This window comes from Balaenoptera borealis (genome assembly GCF_965194805.1).
Source record: "Balaenoptera borealis genome assembly, chromosome: X".
Taxonomy (NCBI): Eukaryota; Metazoa; Chordata; class Mammalia; order Artiodactyla; family Balaenopteridae; genus Balaenoptera; species Balaenoptera borealis.
Genome location: NC_138881.1, coordinates 94,691,892 through 94,713,677, shown reverse-complemented (window position 1 = coordinate 94,713,677; position 21,786 = coordinate 94,691,892). Strand labels below are relative to the sequence as shown.

Here is a 21,786-nt window from a genome sequence, read left to right as displayed (position 1 = left end):
AACATTACATTACAGAGTTAGAATTTGGCTTCATGGCCATAAAATACTAACAAACCTAGCCTTCAGTACTACCCAGACCGTCGGAGCTAGTGAATATTACAGTATTTTAATTTAACACATGTGCAGTACTGACATTACATTAAAGCATTTTACAACACATGAAAGACTGTTCTTGCTTTTGAAGGATTTACAAAATAATTGGAAAATCTATCTGGGTATAAAGAGCCCTTCAGAAAAATCATTAGACTCCTTTCATATTCTCCTCTCTCTCTTTCTTTCCTAATTTCTCTTTCTCATTCCCCAGACATATGACCCAGACATTTGCTTCTTCTGCCATCTAGATTTGCCCACATGGCTCCAAGTTCAAATCATATCAGCAAAGTGTACACCAAAGCTGATGTCCATTTTCTATTAAATATTAGTTCCCTTCTTCATATGTTTGGATCAAAGGCTGTATTGTAAAACAGTAGAAAAATCTCCAGGTCAGTATTACTATTGTATCTTGCACTGATGCTGGTCAGAGACTGATGTCTTCCTCAGTTGGAAGAGTTTCTTTGACCTTGATGAAGAAAATCCTCCTGTATTTGAGTAAATAAATTCTTGAGTTTAGGGGATTTACGCCTCTGTGCAGAGCAACTAAAAAGTTGAACAAATTGTCAAAAACAACCACTTCAACACTCTGGAAATTGACCCAAGGCTAGAACAAACCTAGAACTTCTGAACTTTGGGTGAGAACAGAGCAAGTCTATGGTGTACTTGCCTGAGTGTGATGGTTAATTTTCTGTGTCAACTTGATTGAACTGAAGGATGCACAGATAGCTGATAAAACATTATTTCTGAGTGTGTGTATCTGTGAGGGTGTTTCTGGAAGAGATTAGCATTTGAATCAGTAAAATGAGTAAAGAAGATCTCCCCACCAGTACGGGTAGATATCATTCAATCCACTGAGGGCCAAAAATGCAGAGGAAGGGCAAATTTGCTCAGCTTGAGCTGGGACATCCATCTTCTCCTGCCCTCAGATGTTGATGCTCCTGGTTCATGGTCCTTCAAACTCAGACTTGGACTACACTATTGGCTCCCGTGGTTCTCAGGCCTTTGAGTTTGGACCGGAACTGCACCATCAGCTTTCCTGGACCTCCAGCTTGCAGACAACAGACTATGGGACTTCTCAGCCTCCCTAATCATGTGAGCCAATCTCTCATAATAAGTCTCTATCTATCTGTCCATCTATCTATCTATATCCTATTGGTTCTGTTTCTCTGGAGAATCCTGACTAATACACTGGACTTGCTCCAACTTACCACTTATCACCACCACCACTCCCCACTCCAGCTTTGTTGGCACAGTAGTTCCACCATGGTGAGGCAGGCTATAAAATAAAAGCTAGCCGCTTTGCTGCTGCCGCTGCTGCTGCTGAAAGGAAGTCACTTGATTTAGAGCATTGTCAGATCTCAGTGGCAAGTGGGTAAGAAGGACTGCTAGCCTGAGGTTGCAGGACTGTTTGAGGCAGGCACTGGGCCAGCAGACTACCAGGGGATGTAACAGGGAAATCCAGGAAGGGAGACAGCCATAGTGGACTTGATAGGCAATCCACATATCCTGTGTACATGCCCACACATCCCTGGCCTACATGCCTATGAGAAGCAAGAGAGACCAGGAGAAAATAAAAGCTGGAGCAGACTTGCAAACAGTTTGAAGCTTGAATGTGTTGCCCAGTCCACCCACAGACTCATCAACAGATAATGGACATATACTGGCTGGAGGTGTTTGAGCAAAACCTTAACACTGAGCTATGCAGATATAGGAGCAACCCTGAGGAAGCTAGTCTTTAAAAATAAAAGCAAGAGAAAAAAGTCTTAGCAGAGACATCAGCAGCCCCACATTATAGTGGAGACAGAGGTCATAAACTTCGTTCAGGCAAGTTAGTAAACAACCAAGAAAATAATGGTAGCAACCATCAGGAGGCAAAATCAGAATCGAGAATTGTTAAAACATACAGTTGACCCTTGCTCAACACGGGGGGTTGGGGCGCTGATCCTCCATGCAGTTGAAAATCCACATATAACTTTATAGACAGCTATCCGTATTCGCCATTCCTCTGCATCTGCAGTTCCTCCGTATATGCATCCACAGATTCAACCAACCGTGTAGTACTGTGGTATTTACTATAGAAGAAAATCCATGTATAAGGAGACCCATGCAATTCAAACCCATGTTGTTCAAGGGTCAACTGTATTATCTAATATGAGCAGTATTCACCAAAAAATTATGATATGCAAATAGATTTTTAAAAAGTAAAGAAATGGATTCAGCAATTTAAATCGTCCCCCACCCCCCACCCCCACACACAAAAAGCCCAGGCTCATGTGACTTTTGTGGTAAATTGGATCAAATATTTAAAGGAAAAAAATCACACCAATTCTTTACAGACTCTTTCAACAAATGAGGAGGAGGGAAGTGCTTCCCAATTCCTTCTGTGAGGCCAGTATTACTCTGATACCAAAGACACATATAAAGACATCAGAAGAAAAGAAAACTACAGACTGATATCCCTCCTGAATACACATGCAAGAAATCTTAAAAAGCATTAGTACACTGAATTCAGCAATATATAAAAAGGATTATAAAACACAACAAAGTTGGATTTGTTCCAGAAATGCAAATTGGAGAAGTATTAAAAACAATTAGAGACTTCCCTGGTGGTCCAGTGGTTAAGATTTCGCCTTCCAATGCAGGGGGTGCAGGTTCGATCCCTGGTCAGGGAGCCATGATCCCACATGCCTCGCGGCCAAAAAATCAAAACATAAAACAGAAGCAATATTGTGACAAATTCAATAAAGACTTTAAAAATGGTCCACATCAAAAAAATCTTAAAAAAAAACAATTAAGCTTTCTGCCCATGGATCCTGCCGAGTAAGCATCGTTGAAGTCTCCCCCCTCTGCTGCCGTCATGTCTAAGTCAGAGTCTCCCAAAGAGCCTGAACAGCTGCGGAAGCTCTTCATTGAAGGTCTGAACTTTGAAACAACCGATGCGAGTCTGAGGAGCCATTTTGAGCAGTGGGGAACACTCACAGACTGTGTGGTAATGAGGGATCCAAACACCAAGCGCTCCAGAGGCTTCAGGTTTGTTACGTATGCCGCTGTGGAGGAGGTGGATGCAGCCATGAATGCAAGGCCACACAAGGTAGATGGAAGAGTTGGGGAACCAAAGAGGGCCGTCTCAAGATTCTCAAAGACCTGCATTAAAACAGACACTGAAGAACATCACCTAAGAGATTATTTTGAACAGTATGGGAAAATCGAAGTGATTGAAATCATGACTGACCAAGGCAGTGGCAAAAAGAGAGGCATTACTTTTGTAACCTTTGATGACCATGACTCCATAGACAAGATTGTCATTCAGAAATACCACACTGTGAATGGCCACAACTGTGAAGTAAGGAAAGCCCTATCTAAGCAAGAGATGGCTAGTGCTTCAGCCAGCCAAAGAAATCACAGTGGTTCTGGAAACTTTGATGGTGGTCGCAGATGTGGTTTTGGTGGGAGTGACAACTTTGGTCGTGGAGGAAACTTCAGTGGTCGAGGTGGCTTTGGTGGCAGCCGAGGTGGTGGTGGATATGGTGGCAGCAGGATGGCTATAATGGATTTGGTAATGATGGAAGCAATTTTGGAGGTGGTGGAAGCTACAGTGACTTTGGCAATTACAACAATCAATCTTCAAATTTTGGACCCACAAAAGGAGGAAACTTTGGAGGCACAAGTTCTGGCCCCTGTGGTGGTGGAAGCCAATACTTTGCCAAACCATGAAACCAAGGTGGCTCTGGAGGTTCCAGTGGCAGCAGTAGCTATGGCAGTGGCAGAAGGTTTTAATTACTGCCAGGAAACAAATCTTTGCAGGAGAGGAGAGCCAGAGAAGTGACAGGGAAGCTACAGGTTATAACAGATTTGTGAATTCATCCAAGCACAGTGGTGGCAGGGCCTAGCTGCTACAAATAAGACGTTTTAGACAATACTCATGTGTATGGGCAAAAAGAACTCGAGGACTGTATTTGTTGTTTTTTGTTGTTGTTGTTGTTGTTTTATATTTGTATAACTTTTTTTTAAACATATTTATTAGAGTATAATTGCTTTACAATGGTGTGTCAGTTTCTGCTTTATAACAAAGTGAATCAGTTATACATATACATATGTCCCCATATCTCTTCCCTCTTGCATCTCCCTCCCTCCCTCCCTCCCTATCCCACCCCTCTAGGTGGTCACAAAGCACCGAGCTGATCTCCCTGTGCTATGCGGCTGCTTCCCACTAGCTATCTATTTTACATTTGGTCGTGTATATATTCGAGGACTGTATTTGTGACTAATTGTATAACAGGTTATTTTAGTTTCTGTTCTGTGGAAGGTGTAAAGCATTCCAACAAAGGGTTTTAATGTAGATTTTTTTTTTGCACCCATGCTGTTGATTGCTAAATGTAATAGTCTGATCATGACACTGAATAAGTGTGTCTTTAAAAAAAAAAGCCCACAAAACAATTAAAAATACCATATTAATAGAATAAAGGACAAAATACACATAATCATCTCAAAAGATACAGGAAAAGCATTTGATAAAATTCAACACCCTGTCATGATAAAAGCACTCAACAAACTAGGATTAGAAGGAAACTTTCCTAACCTGATAAAGAACATCTATGAAAAACCTTTAACTAATGTATGTAATCATGACAGACTGAATACTTTTCCTCTAAGATCAGAAACAAGACCAGAGTGTCCACTGTCATCACTTCTATTCATCATTGTACTGCATTGTACTGCAGATTCTAACCAGTGCAAAAACAACAAAATTATTTTAAAGCCATTCAGATTAGAAAGAAAGTAGTAAAAACTGTCTTAATTTGCAGACAACATGATTTATATTTAGAAAATCCTAAGGAATATGCACAAACACACACTACTAAAATTAATAAATGAATTTAGCAAGGTCACAAGACACAAGATCCATATACCAAAATTATTTGTATTTCTGTACATTAGCAATGAACAATCCAAAAATGCGATTAAGAAAACTATCAGGAAAACATTCCTAACAACATCAAAAAGAATAAAATACTTAAGAAGAAATTTAGCAAAAGAAGTACAAAATTTGTATACTGAAAACCACAAAACATTGCTAAGATAAATTTTAAAAGATCTAAATAAACGGGAGAGACATTCCATGTTAATGGATTGGAATTTTCAGTATTGTTAAGATTGCAAGGTTCCCTAAATTGACAAGGTAAGCCTAAAATTCAAATGGAAATGCAAAGGTCCTCAAATAGCCAAAATAAATTTGAAAAATGATAACAAAGTTGGAGGATTTACACTACCCTATTTTAAAACTTTCAAAAGTTAATAATGGAGACAGTGTGGTATTGGCATAAGGATGGGCATGTAGATCAATGGAACAGAATTGGGAGTCCAGAAATAAACCCATACGTTTATGATCAAATGATTTTTCAACATGGCTCCAAGACAATTCAATGGGAAGAGGATAGCCCTTGCGACAAATGGTTCTGTGTCAATTGAATATCCATAAAATGCCAAAAAATTCATTTAGACCCTTACTTTACACTATAAACAAAAATAAGTCTAAATAGATCATAGACTTAAATGTAAAAACTAAATCTATAAAAATTCTAGAAGAAAATATAGGAGAAAATTTTGTAACCTTTGGTTAAACAAAGCTTAGATATGATACCAAAAGCACTAGCAACAATGACAAAAAAAGTAAATAAAAGACTTCATCAAAATTAAAAACCTTTGTGTTTCAAAGGATACCATCAAGAAAGTGAAGACAACTCACAGAATGGGAGAAAATATTTGCAAATCATTTAACTATTAAGGGACTTAATCTAGAATTTTTAAAGAGCTCTTACAACTCGATAATAAAACTACATATTAAAAAAAAGGAGAAAAGATCTGAATAGTCATTTCTCCAAAGAAGCCAGACATATGGCCAATGAGCACATGAAAAATTGTTCAACATAATTAACCATCATGGAGATGCAAATTAAAACCATAGTGAGATACTAATTCATACCCAGTAGAATGGCTCTATCCAAAAAGACAAACAGTAAAAATGTTGGTGAGGATATAGAAAAACAAGAATCTTCATACATTGCTTGTGGGAAGGGAAAATGATATGGTCTTTTTGGAAAATAGTTTGGCAGTTTCATGAAAAGTTGAACATAAACTTACCAGGCAACCCAAAAATTCCACCCTTAAGAATCTACCCAAGAGAAATTAAAATATACGTCACACAAAGACTCGTATGCAAATATTCATAGCAGCGTTATTCAAAATAGCCCAGAACTGGAAGCAATTCAAATGTGCATTGTTGGTGAATGGATAAACAGTATGTGGTATATCCATACAATGGAATACCATTCAGCTATAAAAAGAGTGAGGGCTTCCCTGGTGGCACAGTGGTTAAGAATCCACCTGCCAATGCAGGGTCACAGGTTCGAGCCCTGGTCCAGAAAGATCCCACATGCCACGGAGCAACTAAGCCTATGCGCCACAACTACTGAGCCTGTGCTCTAGAGCCCATGCTCTGCAACAAGAGAAGACACCTCAATGAGAAGTCTGCCACCGCAACGAAGAGTAGCCCCCACTCGCCGCAACTAGAGAACGCCCATGCACAGCAATGAAGACGCAGCCAAAAATTAATTAATTATTTAATTAATTTTTAAAAAAAGAGTGAAATAATGATGCATGCTACAACATGGATGAACCTCAAAAATGTGCTAAGTGAAAGAATCCAGACACAAAAGGCCCCATATTGCATAATTCCATTTATATAAATTGTCCAGAAAAGGCCAGAGTCAGAAAGCAGATAAGTAGTTGCCTGGGCTTGGTGGGGAGTGGGAATTGACTGCAAAAGGGCCTGAGAGCATTTTTAAGTGTGATGGAAATATTTTAAAAAACTAGTTTTAGTGGTAGTTGCACAATTATATGAATGAACTGGAAATCTTTGAGTCAGTACATAAATGATAACTCAATAAAGCTTTAAAAAATAATACCCACCGTATTCCAAGGAAATAACTGTAATAAGATTCCCTCATCAGTTCACTCATGCCTATGTATTTAACTTTTGTTCCATTTGTGTCTATTGCATCTTAGATGAGCAGTCTGCCTTCATGAACTGTATGTATTTCTGGACTACAAAGAGTCCTGGAAACTCTGGCCCACTCCACTCATTCAGTCTAAAACCTATCTAAGCAATGTCAGCTCAGAATCCTAGAAGCAGGAGTCTCTTCTTAAAGTAGCAATAGTTCAGAGTACCTGATCTAGTCCTATCCACAAGCCTCTGCAACAGTCCTCTTTTGTTGTAGACACAAATTCTAGCCAGTACCTTATAGCAGAGACTTCAGGCATGCATCAGGAAGGAGAAGTCTGTTTGATAATGATACCTAGAGGCTATGGTTAATTTATTACAGTCACCAATAATATTAGAATGGAGGAAAGTAAAATTCTCTATTAGCACACACTACACAACTATTTCATAAGAGTTTGATCAGTGTTCTCCTGAGTGTAAGCACATACTTAACAGCAAAGACATTGACAAGTCTCCAGTGCCTTACAAAAATTATACAATTTCTGAAATATTTTCATGGGTACCTGAAAAACAATACTTGGTTATCAATTTAATCAAAATGATTAAAAAATGTTTTAAAATGACCATAGAGGAAAGCGACATGGTTATAAGGAAACTTAGTTCTTCCTTATAGAAGAATCTTTGTTCTTTGTACCTTGGATGCACTTTTTTTAAAAAATCAAAGATATGATAAAGGCAATAAAATGTAGGTAAAATTATTCTTATGATATTTGAAATCTCTGCTATCAGGCATATTACACAGAAGGTAAATATAACCTCTTATTACCCCTTGGTAATAGCTTGAAGACCAATTTATCATCTTAAAATTTTTTTTTAATTTATAATAATTATAGATTCATAGGAAGTTGCAAAGAAATATACAGAGAAGCTCTATGTACTCTTCTCCCAGCTTTTCTCAGTGGTAACAACTTATACAACTATAGTACAATATCAAAACCAAAAAATTGATATTGTTACAATTCATAGAGCCTATTCAGATTTCAACAGTTATATATGTACTCATTTGTGTGTGTGTGTGTGTACCTCTATGCAATTTTCTCATGTGTAGCCTTGTGTAACCACCACCACAATCAAAATACTCAACTGTAACATCAGCATAAGGCTATTTCATGTTACTCATTTATGTCACACCAATCTCCTCCCCTTCTATTCCTAATTCCTGGCAACCATGAATCTCTTCTCTATCTCTATAATTATGTTATTTCATGAATGTTACATAAATAGAATCATGAAGTATGTGAGTTTTTGAGATTGGCTTTTTTAGAGTCTTTTTTATGAGTCTTCTTGAAGATCATTTTATTTTATTTTATTTTATTTATTTTTCTTTGGCCACACCATATGGCTTGCGGAATCTCAGGTCCCCAACCAGGGATTGAACCCAGGCCCTGGCAGTGAAAGCTTGGAATCCTAACCACTAGGCCACCAGGGAAGTCCCCAATATTGGCTTTTTTCACTCAGGATAATGCCCTTGAGATCCATCCAAGTTGTTATATGTATCAGTAACTCATTCCTTTTTTTTTTTTTTTTTTTACTGCTGAGTAGTATTCCATGGTATGGATATACCACAGTTTATTTAGCCATTCATCCATTGAAAGGCATTTGGGTAGTTTCCAGGGTTTGACTATTACAAATAAAACTGCTATGAACATTCATGTACAAATTCCTGCAGGAAAATAAATCTTCATTTCTCTGGGTTAAACCCCAAGAGTACGATTGCTGGATCATAAGTGAAGCCCATTTTTAGATCTGAAAGAAACTGCCAAACTATTTTCCATAGTGTCTGTACCATTTTACATTTCTACCAGCAATGTATGAGTGACCTAGTTTCTCTACATCCTCACCAGCATTTGGTGTTATTACTATGTTTTATTTTAGTCATTCTGATAGGTATGTAGTAATATCTCATTGTACTTTTAATTCACATTTCTTTAATGGTTAATGATGTTGAACATCTTTTCATGTGTTTATTTACCATCTGTATATCCTCTTGGGTGAAATATCTGTGCATGTCATTTTCTAATTGGATTGTTTGTTTTTGTAATGCTGAGTTATTATCCTAGGTCTCCCAGATCAGGGGTTGGCAAATTACAGCCTGTGGGCCAAATCTGGCCACTCATTTGTTTAAAATGGTGTATGGCTGCTTTCATGTTAACAATGACAGAGTTGAGTACTTGTGAGACAATATGGCCCACAAAAGTGAAAATATTTACTATCTGAACCTTTACAGAAGACATTTTCTGATTGTTGCCCTAACAATCCTTGGATGACCTTCACTTTCTTATGACATTGAAAATATGTGGCACCAATCTTTTTGCATTATTTCTAAGTTTCGGATACTTTTTCTAATACTGCTCTGATTCTGCCATGGTGAAAATACTCTCTTCTTCCTTTATGTTCACATATTTACTTGTATCTTTCTTATAGTATTATTGTGGTATTATGATCTTCTCTTTACTAGATTTAAGCTTATTGAGAACATCTCATTCATCTTTGTATCTGCAGTTAGCACAGTACTTTGCAAACAGTAGATATTCAATAAATCTTCATTGAAATGAATTGAATAAAGACTAAAATGTGAACATGAAAGCTCAGGAAAGCCTGGAGGTTGAGATTGCTTAAGGAGGATTTCAGGGATGGGTGGCAGAGTGGTGAGTGAAGTCCTATGTAGAATTATACAAATGCAAAATATTATAAATTCTTCTGCTGAATTTATTATTTCCAAGGACCCAGTCACTTATCTGTAATGTACCATAGTTTCTTCATCTCTATGACATAAATAGTATTTGCCAGTTACTGAACTATTTTGAATGTCCCAGACCCAAAATAAATAACTTGCATTTTATTAGCACTTGTTCTTACTAGGAATAAACACACTTGGTCAATAAAAGTTTATCCAGTATTGACAGTGGCAAAATCGTTGAAAACCATACTTTTATGTAATAAGCATGTTGTGACAAAAGAGTTTTTTGTTACTTTCATGTGTAACATGTAGTCTAGAAGATAGTTTGGATGATAAAATTTTGGAATTTCCAGGACATTTGGTTGATTTATGTAGGCAAGCAGACTGAATATTACCTTGATTGCCCTAGAAATTCCAGGTCATCATGCAAATTGTACTCAGTAAATATCATCTGAATTAATTTGAAATGTGGTTTTGTCCTATCATGGAGGGTTAGGAGATGGCTAGGCAGCATATGCTATTATTTTTATCTTATAAATGAGAAGTTCAAGTATAATCTTATTGCCATTAACAGGCCTTGATCCTGACATTAAGCTAAATCTTCCTGCTAAGAAACCCTCAAAATATGAAACGTATTATTTCATATTGACATACTTGTAAAATGTAAGATTTTCTAGAAGATAGTAACTTTAAGTATACTTAAAATATTCTACTGCCTCTCCAAGTTTACCTGAGCCTATTTTTTCATCTGAAGGGTTTTAAAATTTTTTGTTCAGGATTATACAGTTAATGTCAGATGACTAGCTCTTTTTTAAAAAGTAATTAAATGGATCAATTGTTTCAGATATATAAGTGAGAATGTGATTTAGTTGATTTCACAGTTGACAATTTAACTTCAATAAAAAGCATTCCTAGTTTTCTCCATGGGCTTGTCTAACACAAATGAATACCAATTAAAGTACAATCTTTCCAGTGGGGTGTATACCATCATTTTTCTAATTATGGTATAAATCCCTCAATGGAAAAAAAAAACCTTCATCTGAAAAGAAGTAATTCCCAACAGAAATCTTATATATTGTAGAATACCAATTATTATGTATTTCTCAATACCTTTGCCAAAGGAGGCATGCACCAGTCAGTGCATTAAAACAATGGAGGCTGAGGGAAAGATAACTACATTGGGAGCAAGTAAAAGCATTGAGTATATAAAATAACTCATTTGACTTTATATAATTTTGATTTTACTTCACTAAATTTGGAGTGTTTTTAAATCTGGTTTTTGCTATTGGGTAAAATTAAATGAACTTTATTCCATGAAGAATAATGCACTATTACTCTCCTTTAGTTTGCTGTCTGTATGAAATGGATTTATTGCTCATGATATAATTTGGGTGACAATATAATCTAAGCCCCTAGACTATTGGCTAGGCTTACATGTTATGATTTAACCAGACGTTAATACTGATAATAATTGCTGATAATAATAGCTTAATTCATACTGATAATACTGATAATAATAGCTTAATTATTTCTGTGGTGATTTGTAAAAATTAGTTGGCTGAAATGAATTGATCTTCATGCTGTAATCCATTCATCTCATTTATTTAGACATGGAGTATGAGTTCCTCATTAGAATGAAAGTATGTCACATTTATTTTATGGAATCTACTTTGAATAAATACAAATATAATTTGTACTATAAATACAAAGTTACATTCTAAATATAATAAGTATAAACAAAATTTATTGACTATTACATAAATGATTAAAAACTCCAGAAATAGTAATTCAGAAATAGTAATTCACATATCTCTTCTTTTTAAGTCAATGTTTGGCATGTCACCATCACAGACAGTTATTAATTCCACTTATACATGTGACTGTACTGGGTATTATTCACAGGTGGTAAAACAAAGTGGTAATTGCCCCTAGATGTTTATTAGTTCTGAAAATCACCGCAGACACAGACCTGAATGCTTTTTCACATCAAAATGCTATAACATCAGAATTGGGAGGGAAGTCATCTAGTCCAATGTCCTGCTCATTGTAGAAATCTCACCTATTATTTAACTGATAGGCAGTGTCACATAGAAAACAATGGGCTTTGGAGTCAGACTTGAATTCAAATTCTAGCTTTACCATTCATGAGCTGTATGACCTTGTCCATGTTACTTAACATGGCTCTTCATCTTCCATCTGTAGAATCAAAATGATGATGATGTCTACCTTGACTGCTATTTACTGGAGTAATCACTATGTGGTGGCACTTACATTTTAGTCACCCTTCCTCATCTCCCATATTTAGGGTTTCCTAAGCTGTTAAGTGTTAATGATCTAGCATAACCTAAATTTGTATTTACCAGGCACAGTTCAATAGGACAGTGATTAAAAGATATAAGAGCTAAAGTTTATCTTTAGTACACTCAGCTTCCCCTTCTTGAAAACAACATATGGGAAAAAATAATAATTTTAGTCTAAAGCACTGCTCTATAGACATTTAATTGTAAGCCCCTAACTGTAAAAAATAGTTTGAGTACACTCCCCCCAATTTAGTTATAAATAATATACACATTATTGTACTATTATGTTTACTATAAAACATATTCAAAAGTTAGAAATTGTAAAACAAAATACAAATAACTATAAATACAGGGGACTGGTATGCAGAATATATAAAGAACTCTTACAACTCAACAATAAAAAGACAAATTTAAAAAAAATTTTTAATTTAAACTTTAAAATAAAAATTTTAATTTTCCCAATTTAAAAATGGGCAAAGGATTTGGGGACTTCCCTGGTGGTCCAGTGGTTAAGACTCCACGCTCCCAATGCACGGGGCCCAGGTTCGATTCCTGGTCAGGAAACTAGATCCCACATGCCACAACTAAGAGCCCGCATGCCGCAACTAAAGGATCCCGCATGCAGCAACTAAAGATCCTGCAAGTGGCAACGAAGATCCCGTGTGCCACAACTAAGACCCGGCACAGCCAAACAAATAAATATTTTTTTTAAAAATGCGTGGGATAGGAAGTATCATTATCCCCTTTAAAAAAAATAAAAAATAAAATAAAAATGGGCAAAGGATTTGAATATACATCCCTCCAAAGAAGACAAACAAATAGCCAATAAATACATGGACAGTTCCTCAACATCATTAGTTATCAGGGAAATACAAATCAAAACTATAGTGTGATACCACTGCACACAACTAGGTGACTATAATCAAATAAATAACTAGTGTGGTGAGGATGTGGAGAAAATGGAATCCTTATACATTGCTGATAGAGATGTAAAATGATGCTATGGAAAAGTCTGGCAGTTGCTCAAAATGTTAAACATAGAGTACCGTATGATCCATAATTTCACTTCTAGGTACATACCCAAGAGAATTGAAAATCTATCTCCACACAAGAACTTCTACATGAATGTTCATAGCAGCATTATTCATACTAGCTAAAAAGTGGAAACAACCCAAATTTTCATCAGCAGATAGATAAATAAAATATGGTCTATCCATACAATGGACTATTTTTTGGCTTTAAAAACAATGAAGTACTGATACATACTGCACTGTAGTTGAACCTTGAAAACTGTATGCTAAGTGAAAGAACCCATTGTAAAAAACCACTTATTATACAATTTCATGTATGTGAAAATGTCTAGTATAAGAAAATCTATAGAGACAAACAATAGATAAATGGTTGTCTGGAGACGGGGTGAAGGGGGAATGGGGATGACTGCTAATGGGTATGGGGTTTCTTTTTGGAGTATTGAAAATGTTCTGAAATAAGATTCTGGTGAAGATTGCACAAATCTTAATATACTAAAAATCATTAACTTTCACACTTTGAACAGGTGAATTTTATGGTTTGTAAATTATATCTCAATAAAGCTCTGTAAAAGATAAATAAAACAAAATAAATTACAAATCTAAATAAAAGTTCTTGTTTTCCTTCCTGTGCCCCATGGATCATCTTATACACATGCACTTTGGAAACCTCTGGTCTAAAGGCCCCTCTCAGTAGTCCTGAATATAACATTGTATTGGCTGCCAAAACTTTAGGTGCATAAAATGTAATCCCTCCCTTTAATGATTGACAGCCTGATAGTAAATGGTTGGAGGAAGAAAAACAACAACTTAACAATCACCAAAAAATACTGACCTCAACTTGCCTTTATTTCATTCCCTGTTGGATCTGTTTTCCCAAATGGGGATTTTCCTAATCAAGGATATCATCTTAACTAATTCTTTTTTGATCAAGTGTATTGAATGTGACCCATGGGGTAGTAAACCCATGATCAAACTTCTTGCTTATGGTTTTTCTAGTGGTTACTTCAAATATTCAGACACTTTAAAGGACTCTGGTCCCTATAACAGACTTACATATATCATTTTTAGTGACTGTCCTCATCAAAATTAAAATTGCATAGCTCAAAGTCAACATAGTATTACATCATTCTTACCAAAGTATCTATCTTTATTACTAATTTTCCTCTGGGTCCATCCCAGCCACAATGTTTTCACACTGAACTTTTTCATTGCCATGAATGGTACATTGCAAATTGCTGAATGAGTCTATTTCTATAACATTGCTGAAAATCTGTAGAAGTTATATTTTATGAACATCTACTTAGAATTCCTATAAATCCTAGCAAAATGGAAAAGGACATAACAATATGCAAATTCTATACACTAATAGTACATTGTTTCATTAAAAACATAACTTCATTTAAGGAAAATATCGTGAAATTAATGAATTGCTTTGAACAGAGAACTTTTCCAATTTTACTTATGCAGAGAAATAAGCATCGTAAGTGTATGATGGTCAGGCATCAAATTTTTACCCATAGGGAAAGCAACTGCTATCCAGGAGGATTATACTCCACCACCTGTATCCTGACCAGAGTTTAGATGCCTAGCCCTTTATTAGCTTCTTTCCTTTTAGTTTATGAGTCTTCCTGGAGTTACAAGACCCAACCTTATCTCCTTGACCCGGGTCATACTCCAACTTCAATTTGGGTACATAAACTAAGATACTGGCATACATATGCATATCACTGGCATTTTGACCCTGGACAAGTTCCTTAGAGTTGACTTTGCAATTCAATCTTATAACAGCCCCACCTTATTACAAGGCCTGAATTCAACAACATACAATTTCATTTACTCTCACGACCATTTTTAGATGCATGTAATATATTTTAATGATTTATTACTTACAATTATGCACTGGAGTTCTAACTGTAAATGCATATAAGCAATCTTTCCAGGAGGTAGAAAGTTGAGGAAAAGCTAACCGATTGAAATATACCTTTAATCCTTAGATACTGTCAATCTCAGAAAGGTCTAAGATCGATTTTTTAGGGCCTGCCTTCTCAGAGTTACTAATTTCTCTCACTCACACATTTTTTTAAAGGGTGACAAAATAATTTATTAAGGATCTACTCATTGCTAGTCATTCTTACTTACATATTCTATTTAGTGCTAACAAAATTATGCGGAAGATTTTGTTATCACTGTTATATAAATGAAGAAAATTGTTCAAAGAGGTTAAATTAATTAAGGTAACAGAAAAAAAGATAGGAATAAACATGTCTTCAGAATTCAAATCTAGTTGTCTTTTTTTATATACCAGGGAGTGAGGTAAAATGGCTGCCCAATAGATAACTTCCCCTGTGCAATATGGGGTGGTGGGGAAAGGAAGTGAAATAACATAAGGGAATTTTCTTACCGAGACACAGAAAATAATCAACTAACTAACTGAGTATGCACTATGGGAATAGGGTTGTCTAACAGGGGAGCAAGAAACTAGAAGGAACAAGGCAGGAATTTCACATTGATAAGTAAATGAGATGGAAGTCACAGTAGTGTTTGTAAGTGTTAGGGCAAAGATTCAAACTCAAGACCTTCCTCTTTACCTCTGGGCTTATACATACCTTTGTTCATATTTTTTTCTTATTTCTGGAATGTTAGTTCCCTCCAACTTTTCCTGCAAAACTGTTGCCAGGCTATCAAGTGCCAGCTCTAATGCAACCCCTAAGTGAAGCATTTCATGGTCCACTTCCTCTTCCCAGCAGATGGGATCTTTCTTTCAGCTATGGGATATGATATTGAAAAGTATCAGTACTGGGGTACAGGAGAGTGTTGCAGCACTGTAATGGGATTGGGTTGCCTTTGGACATCTTCTTTGGCCAGCTCTCTTGATCAGCTTTTTTGAGATGCCAGCATCATGGTCCAGGATATTTGCATTGACCCTAGTCTTACCTGGCAGAACCAAAAGAAGGTTGGGCGAATGTCATTTGTGCAGTCAACCATCAGAAACCAATGCAGTAGTTCATATCTCATTATGTCCATTGCTGAATGTAAATGTTTCTCTACTTCTTAGAGAGAGAAAAAGAATGAAAAGCTGTTGTTTATCTGCATAAGTCAGCCTCATGCTTTGATGTTGTTAATGTCTGTGCTCAAATGCACTTGGATTCCTGAATACGAATCTCATTTAATAAAGACTTATCTGAAAGAAGAAATGAGAAGGATAGGAAAGAAAGTGTCATAGATACTCATCCAGATGCCCCTTTATGGCTCCTACATGGAAGCGTTAATCCTTCATTATCCACTATGATAGCCAGTAGCTAACTGTGGCTAATGAATTATGAACTGTGGCTAGTATGAATTGAGATATGCTGTAAATGTAAAACTACAGACCATCTTCAAAGACTTAGTATGAAAAAAAGAATGTAAAATATCTTATTAACCATCTTTATATTAATTACATGTTATAGTATTTTTGATATTTTGGGTTAAATAAGTTATTAAATTTAATTTCAACTATTGTTTTTACATTTTTAATGTAGCCACTAGAAAATTTTAAGTTACATATGTGGCTCACATTTGTGGCTCCAGTAATATTTCTATTGTGCAGTCCTGGTTTAGACTCTTGCTACTCAAAGTATGGTCTAAGGACCAGCAACGTTAGCATCATCTGGGAGCTAGCTAGGGCTTACACTAGACCTACTGAATCAGAATCTGCATTTAGCATGATCCATAGGTGATTCCTTTGGGCATTAAAACTTGAGAAGCACTGCTCTAGACACTGTACAAAGAGACTGATTTTGCCTCAATTGTAAGTATATGAAAAAGTTTTGGGCTGTGTGAAGGTTAATTTTACGTGTCAACATTACTAGGCTATGATACCCAACTGTTCAGTCAAACATTAGTCTAGATGTTTCTGTGAAGGTTTTTTTTTAATTGAGGTATAGGTGATTTACAATATTATATAAGTTTAAGGTGTACAGCATAGTGATTCACAGTTTTTTTTGTCTGCACCGCGCAGCTTGCGGGCTCTTAGTTCCCTGACCAGGGATTGAACCTGGGCCCTTGGCAGTGAAAGCACAGAGTCCTAACCACTGAACCGCCAGGGAATTCCCAAGATTCACAATTTTGATTCCCTGTACTATAGAATATATCCTTGTTGCTTCTTTATTTTATACATAATAGTTCATACTTCTTAATTCTCTACCCCTATCTTGCCCCTCCAACTCCCCTCTCCCCTCTGGTAACCACTACTTTGTTCTCTATATTGATGAGTCTGTTTCTTTTTTGTTATATTCACTAGTTTGTTTTAATGTTTAGTTTCCACATATAAGTGACATCAAACAGTATTTGTCTTTCTCTGTATGACTTACTTCACTAGGCATAATATGCTCCAGGTCCATCCCTGTTGTTGCAAATGGCAAAAGTGCATTCTTTTTCATGGCTGAGTAGTATTCCATTGTATATATTATATATATTTATATATAGCACACCTTCTTTATCCATTCATCTGTTGATGGATACTTAGGTTGCTACCATATCTTGGCTATTGTAAGTAATGCTGCTATGAACATTGGGGTGCATATATCTTTTTGAATTAATGTTTTTGTTTCTTTAGATATATACCCGGGGTAGAATTGCTGGGTCATATGATATTTCTATTTTTAGTTTTATGAGGAACCTCCATACTGTTTTGCACAGTTGGCTGCACCAATTTACATTCCCACCAACAGTGTACAAAGGTTTTCTTTTCTCCACATCCTCGCCAACATTTATTATTATGGTTTTTTTGATGATAACCATTCTGACGGTGTAAGGTGATATCTCGTTTTGATTTGCATTTCTCTGATGATTAGCAATGTTGAGCATCTTTTCATGTGCCTATTGGCCATCTGTATGTCTTCTTTGAAAAACTGTCTATTCAGCTCTTCTGCCCATTTTTTATCAAGTTGCTTGTTTTTTTGATGTTGAGTTGTATGAGCTGTTTATATATTTTGGATATTAACCCTTTATCAGTATTATCATTTGCAAATATTTTCTCCCATTCAGTAGGTTGTCTTTTCATTTGTTGATGGTTTCCTTTGCTGCACAAAAGCTTTTAAGTTTAATTAGGTCCCATTTGCTTATTTTTGCTTTTGTTTCTTTTGCCTTAGGAGACAGATCAAAAAAAATATTGCTACAATTTATGTCAGAGTGTTATGCCTATGTTTTCTTCTAAGAGTTTTATGGTTTCCAGTCTTGCATTTAGGTCTTTAATCCATTTCGAGTTTATTTTTATAAATGGTGTGAGAAAATGTTCAAATTTTATTCTTTTACATGTAGCTGTCCAGTTTTCCCAGCACCACTTACTGAAGAAACTGTCTTTTCTCCATTGTATATTCTTGCCTCCTTTGTTGTAGTTAATTGACCATAAATGTGTGGGTTTATTTCTGGGCTCTCTGTTCTGTTCCATTGATCTATGTGTCTATTTTTGTGCCAGTACCATACTTTTTTGATTATGTAGCTTTGTGGTATAGTTTGAAATCAGTGAGCATGATACCTCCAGCTCTGTTCTTCTTTCTCAAGATTCTTTTGGCTATTCAGGGTCTTTTGGGTTTCCATACAATTTTTAAAATTATTTATTCTAGTTCTGTGAAAAATGCCTTTGGTATTTTGATAAGGATTTCACTGAATCTGTAGATTGCCTTGGGTAGTATGGTCATTTTAACAAATTAATTACTCCAATTCCATGAATACAGTATATTTTTCAATTTGTTTGTATCATCTTCAGTTTCTTTAATCAATTCTTATAGTTTTCCAAGTACAGGTCTTTTACCTCCTTAGGTACGTTTATTCCTAATATTTTATTCTTTTTGATGCAATTGTAAATGGGATTGTTTCCTTAACTTCTTTTTCTGATAGTTCATTGTTAGTGTATAGAAATGCAACAGATTTCTGTATATTAATTTTGTATCCTGCAACTTTAACAAATTCATTAATAAGCTCTAGTAGTTTTTTAGTTACATCTTTAGGATTTTCTACATATAGTATCATGTCATCTGCAAACAGCAACAGTTTTATTTCTTACTTTATGATTTGGAGTCATTTTATTTCTTTTTCTTGTCTGACTGCTGTGGGTAGGACCTCCAATAATATGTTAAATAAAAGTCGTGAGAGGGACTTCCCTGGTGGAGCAGTGGTTGGGAATCCGCCTGCCAATGCAGGGAACATGGGTTCGAGCCCTGGTTCAGGAAGATCCCACATGCCGAGGAGCAACTAAGCCTGTGCACCACAACTACTGAGCCTGTGCTCTAGAGCCCAGGAGCCACACCTACTGAGCCCACATGCCACAACTACTGAAGCCCACACACCTAGAGCCCGTGCTCCGCAACAAGAGAAGACACCACAATGAGAAGCCTGCGACCACAACAAAGATAGCCCCCGCTCGCCGCAACTAGAGAAAGCCTGTGCACAGCAGCGAAGACCCAAGGCAGCCAAAAATAAATAAATAATTTTTAAAAAAAAAAAGTCGTGAGAGTGAGCACCTTTGTCTTGTTCCTGATCTTAGAGGAAGTGCTTTCAGCTTTTCACCACTGAGTATGATGTTAGCTGTGGGCTTATCGTATATGGCCTTTATTATGCTGAGGTATGTTCCCTCCATACCCACTTTCTGGAGAATTTATATCATAAATGGATGTTGAATTTTTGTCAAAGCTTTTTCTGCATCTCTCCAGAAGATCATATGTTTTTTACTCTTCAATTTGTTAATGTGGTGTATAACATTGATTGATTTGTACATATTGAAATTGCATCACTGAGATGAATCCTACTTTATTGTGGTGTATGATCCTTCTAATGTATTGTTGGATTTGGTTTGCTAATATTTTGTTGAGGATTTTTGCATTTATGTTCATCAGTGATATTGGCCTGTAGTTTTCTTTTTTTGTGATATCTTTGCTTTTGGTATCAGGATGATGGTGGCCTCATAGAATGAGTTTGGAAGTGTTCCTTCCTCTGCAATTTTTTGGAATAGTTTGAGAAGGATAGCTGTTAACTCTTCTCTAAATGTTCGATAGAATTTACCTGTGAAGCCATCTGGTCTTGGACTTCTGTTTGTTGGGAGTTATTTATTACTGATTCGATTTTATTACTGGTAATTGGTCTGTTCATATTTTCTATTTCTTCCTGGCTCAGTCTTGGGAGATTGTCCATTTCTCCTAGGTTGTCCATTTTATGGACATATAGTTGTTCATATTAGTCTCTTATGATCCTTTGTATTTCCATGGTGTCAGTTTTAACTTCTCCTTTTTCATTTCTGATTTTATTGATTTGGGCCCTCTCTCTTTTTTCTTCAGTCTGGCTAAAGGTTTATCAATTTTGTTCACCGTTTCAAAAAAACAGCTCTTAGTTTCATTGATCTTTTCTACTTTTTTGGTGTCTATGTCACTTATTTCTGCTCTGACCTTTATGATTTCTTTTCTTCTACTAACTTTGAGTTTTGTTCGTCTCTTTCTAGTTAAGTTAGGTTGTTTGAGATTTTTCTAGTTTCCTGAGATAAGCTTGTATCACTATAAACTTCCCTCTTAGAACTGCTTTTGCTGCATCTCATAGATTTTGGATCATTGTGTTTTCATTTTAGCTTGTCTTCAGGTATTTTTTGATTTCCTTTTTAATTTTTTCAGTGATCAATTGGTTGTTTAGTAGTATATTGTTTAGCCTCCATGTGTTTGTGTTTTTTGCAGTTTTTTCCTTGTAGTTGATTTCTAATGGTCAGAAAAGATGCTTGATACAATTTCAGTTTTCTTAAGTTTACTGAGGCTTGTTTTTTAGCCTAGCATGTGATCTATCCTGGAGAATGTTACACGTGCACTTGAAAAGACTGTGTATTCTGCTGCTTTTGGATGCAATGTTCTATATATATGTATTAAGTCCATCTGATCTAATGTGTCATTTAAGGTCAGTGTTTCCTTATTGATTTTCTGTCTGGATTATCTGTCCATTGATATAAGTATGGTGTTGAAGTCCCCTACTAATATTGTGTTACTGTCAATTTCTCCCTTTACGTCTGTTAATATTTGCTGTATATATTTAGGTGCTCCTATCTTGGGTGCATATATATATACAATTTTTATATTTTCTTCTTGGATTGATCCACTGATTATTATGTAATGTCCTTCTTTGTCTTTTGTTACAGTCTTTGTTTTAAAGACTGTTTTGTCTAAGTATTTCTATCCTGGCTTTCTTTTGACTTCCATTTACATGGAATATCTTTTTCCATCCCTTTATTTTCAGTCTGTGTGTGTCTTTTTTTTTTTAATTTATTTATTTATGGCTGTGTTGGGTCTTCGTTTCTGTGCGAGGGCTTTCTCCAGTTGCGGCAAGCGGGGGCCACTCTTCATCGCAGTGTGCGGGCCTCTCACTATCGCGGCCTCTCGTTGCGGAGCACAGGCTCCAGACGCGCAGGCTCAGTAATCGTGGCTCACGGGCCTAGTTGCTCCGCGGCATGTGGGATCTTCCCAGACCAGGGCTCGAACCCGTGTCCCCTGCATTGGCAGGCAGATTCTCAACCACTGCGCCACCAGGGAAGCCCCTATGTGTGTCTTTAAATCTGCAGTGAGTATCTTTTAGGCAGCATATATACGTGTCTTGTTTTTGTATCCATTC

General features: G+C 36.2%; 1 protein-coding gene, 1 long non-coding RNA gene and 1 pseudogene across 5 annotated transcripts in view; 2 read left to right on the top strand and 1 right to left on the bottom strand.

Moving 5' to 3' along the window:
* Positions 1 to 3,893, top strand: part of LOC309620659 (heterogeneous nuclear ribonucleoprotein A1 pseudogene) — a 30,050-nt pseudogene extending 26,157 nt beyond the window's left edge. The window contains exon 2 of the transcript XR_014249898.1: positions 1,020 to 3,893. The product of XR_014249898.1 is annotated as a heterogeneous nuclear ribonucleoprotein A1 pseudogene (transcript). The remainder of the gene's footprint in view (positions 1 to 1,019) is intronic.
* Positions 1 to 21,786, top strand: part of DCX (doublecortin) — a 365,391-nt gene that overhangs the window by 26,154 nt on the left and 317,451 nt on the right. The gene's annotated exons all lie outside the window — the stretch shown is intronic.
* LOC309620848 overlaps positions 8,447 to 21,786 on the bottom strand; it is a 144,508-nt gene continuing 131,168 nt past the window's right edge. The window contains exon 2 of the long non-coding RNA XR_014239696.1: positions 8,447 to 21,515. This is a non-coding gene — a long non-coding RNA (uncharacterized lncRNA). The remainder of the gene's footprint in view (positions 21,516 to 21,786) is intronic.